Source organism: Balaenoptera borealis (assembly GCF_965194805.1).
Source record: "Balaenoptera borealis genome assembly, chromosome: 18".
NCBI lineage: Eukaryota > Metazoa > Chordata > Mammalia > Artiodactyla > Balaenopteridae > Balaenoptera > Balaenoptera borealis.
Genome location: NC_138877.1, coordinates 70,967,564 through 70,976,683, shown reverse-complemented (window position 1 = coordinate 70,976,683; position 9,120 = coordinate 70,967,564). Strand labels below are relative to the sequence as shown.

The following is a 9,120-nucleotide window of genomic DNA, read 5'->3' as shown; positions in this document are numbered from 1 at the left end:
TGTTTCTCCCTTCTTTTTTAAACATGACAAAAATGGTCAATTTAGGAAAAATTAAGTTCCCAGAGTTGTGATTATGTGTGTGTTCATGCAGGTTCCATGTTAGAGAGAGAAAGAGAGAGGAATAAGAGAGGACAGAGAGAGGGGGATGGAGAATTAATGTAGATGGTCTGAATTTTTAAACTTTCAATGGTTGGCCTCACATAGACAAAGCTGAAATCCTCTAGAGACTTGGAAACAGATTTTCTAACACTCCTAGAAGCTGGCTAAATTTCTCCTGAATTGGCTGGCTAAATGCCAGAATTAATATCAGCAGGCGTGCATGATATAGATTTGCAAATATTTTTTAAATCAATAGAACTATTAATCCTCAAATACATTAGATTCAGACCAGTGGTCCACTCTGCTTTTGGTTGAATGCCATTCTGATTTTGTATGTTTGAGATAAATAGTCTTCATCTGCAGAAATTGACATTTAATAGGTTGGAGAGACGTGGTGCTTGAGAATGGACTCTGGTACAAAGACATTTGTTCAGTGATGAGTACTCAGATTTCAAGGAACGAAAAACAATTTATTTAGAATATCATCAGGCATCCTCTGGGCTCACCAATTAGAAAAAGGTGGAAAATAAGCCTCAATTAATCTAAACATCAAACTTGGTACTGTATTCAAAACTTACCATTCCTTCTGAATCTGAGTCTATATTCTTTGATCAGTCTTACGTGTCTATACACTTTGTCTTTAGAGATGGATGCCCTTGGTCTCATGGGCACTTGTCACGGGTCTCCTTGATCTGGTGGGTGTATTAGCAGGAAGGCCGAGCTTTCAGTGCTCCGCGAAAACCAGAAAAAAAAAAAGTCTCCTCTGCATGGACCAATCAGAAAAAAGGCACCCCTTTTAGGCTGACCAGTCAGAAAAAGCATAGCCTCTGGTCTGACCAATTAGAAAAAGGCGCTACCTCTGGAGGACAAATGAGAAAAAGGCAGCCCCTAGGGGGGAACCAATTAGAAGATGTCCTTCCTAGTCTAGGCTGATGCCCGGGGTACTGGCTTGACAAATGGAGCCCAGTTTGCATTTTAGTCCTGAATTACACCCCCTGGGTTAGCTGCCTTTGAACTTGCAATGTCTGGAATTAAACAACCATGTTTTGCTGCAAGTAGAGTTATTTTTTTCCTCTATTGTAGGAAATAAAACTGAAACATTATTGATGGATTTTCTTTTCAATTTTGTTTTTTTCTCCCAGATTTTGGTGCCTGCTGTTGCTAATGTTCACACTGTAATAAAGATGATATGACTATTATCAGAAAAGTATATTTAGTAACTTTAAGCTTCCTATAACAATATTTCATACGGCTCTGCCTTGAATATCAGGACTTCCTGCCTTCAATTACCTAAACATATTTGAAAATCTCACTTAAAAGTATTGCCTTAATGGAATAATAGTAAATGCAATTTACTAATGGAACTTTAAAATAAAGACATCCAAACACTTGGGAATGCCTATATAAAACACATGCTAATTTAAAAAGTTAGAAACAAACAAAAATATCTTAATGTGTATCAGAGCTTGAGAAATATCTGCTGATTAAGAGAAAGTGGTTGATATTGAGGTTACAATGTAATTTTTGTAATTTTTTTCTGATTTTATCCTAATTGTAAATTCTTTGCATATAACCTAAAATACTAGTCTTGATGTGCTTGACTAATTACTTATGTATTGTTTATTGCTATGTTTATTTTTAAAAAACAAAGTCAATGTTAAGTAGTAATTATCTTGAGCCTTTATACCTGTGTGTATTCTATTATTTATCTCATTCAAACAAGTAATAAAGTAAAATGCATTATTGCCCAGATGCCAGTAATACATTAAACCAAATCAGTGTTCAAACACAATATTTTAAACATTTTTCACACCTGCTTGGACAGTAATTCAATTATGTGCACTTAAATCTGCAATATTGTAAATGTTCATGAGGCTGTCTGTTGACATGAACGAAGAAATGGGACTTTTTTCTCATAATATAATCGTCAGAATCTAAGTTTACATGGAAATTCAGGACACGAATTACTAGCTAGGCATACATCTGAGATTATTAGGGTGCTGTAGTTAAGTGAGTTAAATAGCCTTAATTTTTGACCTCTGGAAATTTATGATCCAACAGACATATGACACACTTTTTTGAATTGCAATTTTCACATTAATTCTGATAAATTGCTTTATGAATGACATATTTTAACTTAATGACAGGAAATTTTGGTTTACAAGCAATATAATTCCATACACTTTCTTATGTGAGCATTGAATTTGATTTTATAGACCACTTTTTTGAGGAAATATGAGAAATGAGCCCAACAAAGTCATTTTCGTTCAATTCAAAGTAAAATGTGCTACAGATTCAACTTGATTTTCTCTGAAAAATGGATTGTTGGGTGGGGTGCTCAGCAAACATTTATAGTAGGGAATACTGTTTACGTATTTAACAGTGTGTAATAAAACATGTGGATCCTGAATTGCAGGTTGCATTATGACACCAGATGTTTAGGTATTATTAAGTTTACCATCCCATACTCAAAGGGAATTGTTTGTCAATGAGGTACCAGGTACCCGGAATCTAGGCAGAGAAAACAATGTATCCATCTGAGATCAGTCAGGAAAACTGAAACCATCTGATATATTAGACTTTCAAAGTGTTTTAATATGGGAACTGGGGACTTGGAGCTAATGGAAAAGCTGAGAATGAGGGATGTACCTCTTCTCTTCAGGCACATATTCAATACTGTTATTCTTGTTCTGCAGTTATCTACATTTTATAAAGTGAACTATTGTCCAGGACAAATAATATTCTCAATTTTGAAATATACAAATCTCTGCCCAAATGAGAAAGTTTAGTGGACAAATTTCTCCTGTAAATTTAAAATGATACCCTCAAAGTTGTCTTATTCAATAGTTATAAAGGTTAAGGACCAGATTCCACATAGAGAAGATGTAGTTTCCCCTTAGAACATTTCAAATCATGGATGACAATGCTTTTCAACTGAGGGCATGCTTCCCTAGAATAAGGCGTAACAAAATTTGGGATTAGTGGGAGAAAGTAGAGTGTTGTTTGAAGTAGTTGTATAAAGTTACCATTGCTTTGATTTGGTTTTAGTAAAGATGTTTAATTCGCATTGAATTTAAATCACATTAAAGAAGGTTTAATATGTGTATCAATAGAAAGCATGGGTTATAAATGTCCAGAGACTTTGATACAATGGGCCAGGCTGCACAGATCCTCAAGTTGTTTAGGGCCAATCCTGCTTGTATACAGTGAACTCCTACCTGCCTCAGAGGATGCGAAGAAGGGTCCTCTGGACTCTCACCGGGCTGCACAGGGAATTAGGGCTTTACTGTCAGGCATATCTGTGTGGACTGAGATAAAGTTCCTGGAGGTGAGAAATGAAGCCTTGTGGTATTTTGCCAAGAGAAGCTCATATTTCTGAGGACTCAAGGGGTTTCACCTGCTTTGGCCTGTATCTGTTGGCCGGTTCCTCACAGTTTTATTATTATACTCACCAGCATAATAGGAACGAAGAGGAGGATTTTTTCTTATATTACTTTCCAGCAGTGGGGGGGGGGGTGTCTTAAGAGGTGATAATTAATTCTTCCTCTTCCCCCCACTTCTGAGTTCAGATTCAGTTCAGAAATATGGTCGCACAAGTTGGAAAGATGGAAATAAAAACACTAGTTTTATTACCGATAAGGTTGTTTTGGGGAATGAAATTGAACCCGTGGGCAAGAATTGGTTTCTCTTACCATTTCCCCCACATCTGAATACTGCATTGACTGCGCGAGGAAGAGTTTGGATCTGGAGAGCAGGCACATTTACCCGGAACCCCTGCCTTCCCTCTGCAACCCTGTCTTGGTTTGAGTTTCCGCAGGGAACGAAGATTCTAATACAAGTAGTCTATTTATGAAAGAACACAGTAGATGAGCAAGGGATGGATGGTGTAAGGAAGGGGAGAGGGCCAATGACGTGTTAAGCCAACTATCCTGGTGGAAGACTGTGTCTTAATTCCACAGGAAAACTTTGGGAAAGAATGTAAAACACATGCCTCTTCATTATCCCTCCCGAGGGGTAAGGGAGCTGGGTGTTTAGTAATGGAGGAATTCTCCTAGGGTGTGCTAATTCTGTAAGTGCCTGGGAACAGGGGACTTCTGTGGTTTGAAAAAATTCCTCAGGTTCAAAGATGGAGATACTGGAAGGTGAAAGCCAACCAGAGCACACTGATGTGATAGAATGAAAGGGGTGTACATGGGACACGGATGATGGCGGCTATGAGACCCCATAAAGAGTTCAGAGGGAGATCAGTCTCCAGGCCTGCTTCTAGAAGATGGGCTGCGGGCTTCCAGGCTGACCCAATGCTTCCTGCAAGGAGAAGCTGAAGCAGAGGAGTCTGAAAACATTTTGTAGGCAGGCAGATCCAAAGAGAGAGAGGGAGAGAGAGAGAGGGAAAGAGAGAGGGAGGAGTCTGGGCCACTTAAGTCGTTCCATTTTCATTGAGAGGTTGGGAGGTGGCAGACAGAAGGACTGCAGTTCCCCTTCCAGACTGTTCCTTCCAGGAGGGAGGAGCAGAGGTTGTACACCAGGAGCCAATGGAGGAACACGGAGAGAAGAAAGTGGTACTACTGAGTAGTTCAGTGATGTGAAATGGAGAATTAGTCCTTAAAACATGATAATAATTGTTAACATCAACAACAGAGGAGGAATAAGTGTGCAAATCACAAAAGGCACCATCTTTTCGAAAAAGGTTTACATGGTAAAGACACTGAAGTCCTTGTCTATGCATTGGTCTTCTTTTTCCTTTTCTGACCAACTCTTCTTCCAATCACTTTTCCCTCTGTCTTTCTTCTCCTTTATTGTCATGATCATAAGCTCTGAACTGTCACAGGCTACATCCGATGGGCAGGGAGCAAGGCAGAGGGGACAAGGGGAAGAAAGATCTGACAGTGGGACGTTTGCACTGGTGGTGAGGATAAGCAAGAGTGGCTTGTGAGAGGCAGCTAAGAGATCAGTAGCTGCGACAGTGATTGCAAAGGAGAGTGGCCGACTGTGAATCAATCCATAGGTTATATGTGACGTACTTGTGTTCTTTATCCTTTTAATATAAGTAAATAAGCCAAATATTTAGGTGTATTGTTACTAATACCAGACCAGTCCATAAGATAGTAGGGAGGTTAAGCTGCTGTAACAAAGTCACACAAAAATACAGTGGCTCAAACAAAATAAAAGTTTCTTTTTCTGTCATCTAACAGAACAGAGGCAGGTGGCCAATCCGGGATAGGTTGGCTGCTCTGTCCATGGTCCTGGGTTTGTCCTATCCCGGTACTTCATTCCTGGTGTGTGTTCCTTTCCGTGCTCTCAGAGCCGCCCACACCATCCCTTTCAGCTCATAGGAAAGAGAAAAGAGAGAAGTGGAAGATGAGCAGCTTCCTTTGGAGAATGTGACCCGGAAGTTGAACACGGCACTTCTGCTCACAGCTCATTGGTCAGAATCTAGTCACATGACCCTACTGAACTGCAACGGAGCTGGGAATTAGTCTCTGTTTGGATATCCATGTGCCTTTCCAAAAGTGTGGCAGGGGTGGGACTTTATGGCTAAAAGGAAGAATGAAGTAGGAAAGTAACTTGGGAACAATCAGAAAAAGCATGGTAAGATAGTTACAAAGATTTTTGATGACTAATCTCATGAAAGTTTATATGTCCTATATTAAGATAAAATGTATATTTTATTGTGTTATGGTCATTACACTTACCTTTAGGTTTGCTTACTCTAATATGCTGAATTGAAATTTAATTTTTAAGTGAACTTGATTGTAAGTACTGGGTTTATTTTACTTGAGCCTTATGACAACAGTCTTAAGATTTTTCTCTACCTATATATACTACAGATGTTACTGTCAATTTTACAGTTACCATGAGGTTTTCCTTATTTTCTTTAGTGGGAAAGCTTACATTTACTTTCTAATAATTTCCATTTTTATCATCTATTATTGATTTGAATGTAGCATGGCAAAGGGTAAGTAAATATTTTGATGTCTTCCAAAACAAAACTTACGGGTCTGAACTCAGATTGGTGTATCTTTGGATCATCCCTAAACTGGAGGCAAACCACCCTTGGTCTTCTTTATTGTGTAACTGGAAATCTGGTTTAATTTTATGAATTAGCATGCACCATGGAGTCTTGTACAGTTACTTTCACAGGGTAAATGCTCAATAAATATTGGTTGAATAATTAAACTGGGTTACTCAGAGCTCATTAGAAATGATAACTCCCTTGGAACAAAGGTGACCTGAATCAGTGTTAGGCCATCTTTTTCAGACAAAAGTACTTGGTATTTTTTGTTTATTTAATAATGTGATTTATAGCCTATGTAATGTAAATAAATAATGTATCAATAAATATAGAAGAAAACTATAGAAATTTCGTTCATTGTAAGAAAAGATTTCTCCTTCCTTTAAATAGCATAAAAGAAGAGAAGCAACTAACACAGTGCCTGATGTAATAGATTCTCAGTAAATAGTAGTCACCATTAATTACCTTTTATGTTGTTCCTTAGGTCACAGGACAAAGAAGTAATAAGTTTTCCACCAATACAAAACAAATCATAGCTTCCTGGCAGTCATTCAATCATTCTTTACTTTAATAGGGATCAAATTCACTGTCACAATGTAGAGAAGAGAGTCCAATTTGGAAATGCAAGAAGAGCTCGTTTCAGAAATACTCTGTCTACACAAACTTAGCATATGGAAAGATACAATAGTTACCGAACAGGTGCCCGGATCTTACTTGTGAAATACCCCAGGGAACTCAGCAAGCTTTTACAGAACCTTTGAGCTGTGTGAGTTCAGAAGACCTTGCTGGAGAATATTTTTTATCCAACTGTCTCTCTGGCATATGTCCAGTGGTAATATATTGGGATATTCTAGAACCCCTGACAGGACACCAGAATGTTATAGAAGCAGCATGTGGTAAGTGACCCTGATTGATTGATATCAAAAATTCTTTCCTAATGAATCGGCAATGCTATTCCATTTTACCTCTTTCAAAAAAGAATCCGCTCTTCAATTTTTTTTTCAGCCTGATTCTAAGTCATTTGACATTAAATCCATGGACTTTTATTATTCTCTCTTTCCCTACTTCCCAAACTTGATTTAGACTGCAATTAATCTTAGTAATTTCTTTAAGCTGTATGACATGATACCTTAGGCACATTGAGGACATCCATATTTAACTTTCAAGTTTCTTAACTTTCATAAAATTTGCTTGTGTTAAATTCCTCTTCCATCTTGCTTAAAATCAACTGACATTTCCCCAAAGGGTTCAAGATATTGGATACAAATTTTGGCATCTCAAAATTCCTCCTAAATATTAGAAAACACTAGCAGTGGGAAAGTTGTTTATTACATTTTCATATTTTGATAACTGATAATTAAGAAGTTAATTTTCTTTAAAATCAGTCCTGAACAATATAAATCTACATCTATTTGTTTATAAGATAGTTTGATATTCCATGCAGTAGAGGTAGTAGTTTTAATTTTTTGAAATTAAGATGGAGCTTCTAAATATATTTTTAAAAATGAAACATTTTATGTCAATTTTCCCATAAAAGTGGAAATAAACTGGCATAATGTCATTTCATTTGCCTAACAGCAGTGAGAGTGGTCAATTTTACTTTTCCAAAATGCTCAGCTCACAAATATGAAATGCTAACATTTATTAATTTTGACTAGCAAGTACACTGGAGTTTGTTATATTATTCTTTGAAATAGTTTGTACTATTTTGTACATTGTATTTTTTCCCAAATAAGATAAGAGAAATCAATAGCTTTGCCCTAAATCTTTTGATTTTCTGGGAAATTAGGGAGTTGGGTTGCATCTTGATGAAAGAGAAATTTTGTCCATTTTGTTAGGGTAGATCGTGGTGGCCGGTGACAAGATTGTATATTAGCGTAGCTAAGTGAACGGGGGGTGAATTCAGTGTTAGTTCAATTAATGGGTGCAGAAACAAGCAATGAATTAGTGTGTGAATCAAGCAGAGTGCTTTCTGTACCAAAAAAATATTTGAAGATAATAGGTTGTCTGTCTAGAAAAGGCATAAATGTTCTCATTGACATATGACCCTCCTCAGCAAAGTGTAGTTTGTCACCCCGATTTTAGTGCTTGCCCTTTGAACAGTACTTGTTTCTGCAAGTACATATTTGTCATATGCCTAGTGTATATTTTTCAAACAGTGCTTTAAGTAGGATTCAAATAATAACTAAAGGAACTTGAGTTTTCCTTAATGTTTTAGATGCTTTAGATGCGGCTTTTGAAAATGTAAGGTGGAACTAATTTTGGCCAAGGAGTGGTACTAAACTACTGTTTCTATTTAAACCCCTGCCTCCCCTCCACCTTGTGCATTTTTTAAGGTTTACTAATTATAATTAATTTTCCTTTTCGAAATTCACTTTTCAGAGAAGGCGCTGCTAGCTGGCTGCAAGAGCAAGCAGCAAGCCTAATTATGCTGGGCAGAGGAGGGAGAGGGTCAAATAGTGGGGCTGTGGCTGGATGCTAGCGGTGGGGGACTTCGAGAGGGGAACCAGAGGAGAGACTGCAGTGACACTGCCCTCCGCGGGCGGGTGGAAGCATCTCACTGGTGACGGGTCTGAAAGCACGTGGCTACGTCATGGAAAGCCAGTCTTTTCAATGCAAACTTCAACTCCTCCTCCTCCTCCCTCTAATGCCGGTAACTCACATCCAAGGCTGGGCGAGGAATCCGGAGGGGAGATTTTCCTCATGCTCACCGTTGTTGGAAACTGGGAGAGAGAGAGAGGAAGGCAGCAGGGGATCCGAGGCGCTCTCTACCTACTACCAGCCTGACCAGGGGAGGGGGCACCTAGATTTGCATCTTTTCTTCGTGGTGGTTGAGAACTGCAGGTTCAATCGGATCCCCCTGAGCACTGGCGATTGATTATTAAAAAAAAAATCGACACTGGGAGAAGGGAGGCTGTGTCTTCGGCCGTCAGACTCGGAGGTGGTATTGGTGTGTGTATGTGTGCTGGTGGTTTTTTTTCTTTTTCTTTTTTCTTTCTTTCTTTCTT

The 9,120-nt window shown here is 38.3% G+C and overlaps 1 protein-coding gene across 1 annotated transcript in view; it reads left to right on the top strand.

Moving 5' to 3' along the window:
• The first annotated feature begins 2,166 nt into the window (after positions 1-2,166).
• The window catches only part of FGF14 (fibroblast growth factor 14), a 622,683-nt gene continuing 615,729 nt past the window's right edge, over positions 2,167-9,120 (top strand). The window contains exon 1 of the mRNA XM_082366182.1: positions 2,167-9,120. This exon is cut by the window's right edge and continues 602 nt beyond it. The gene's annotated coding sequence lies outside the window, so the exon portion shown is untranslated.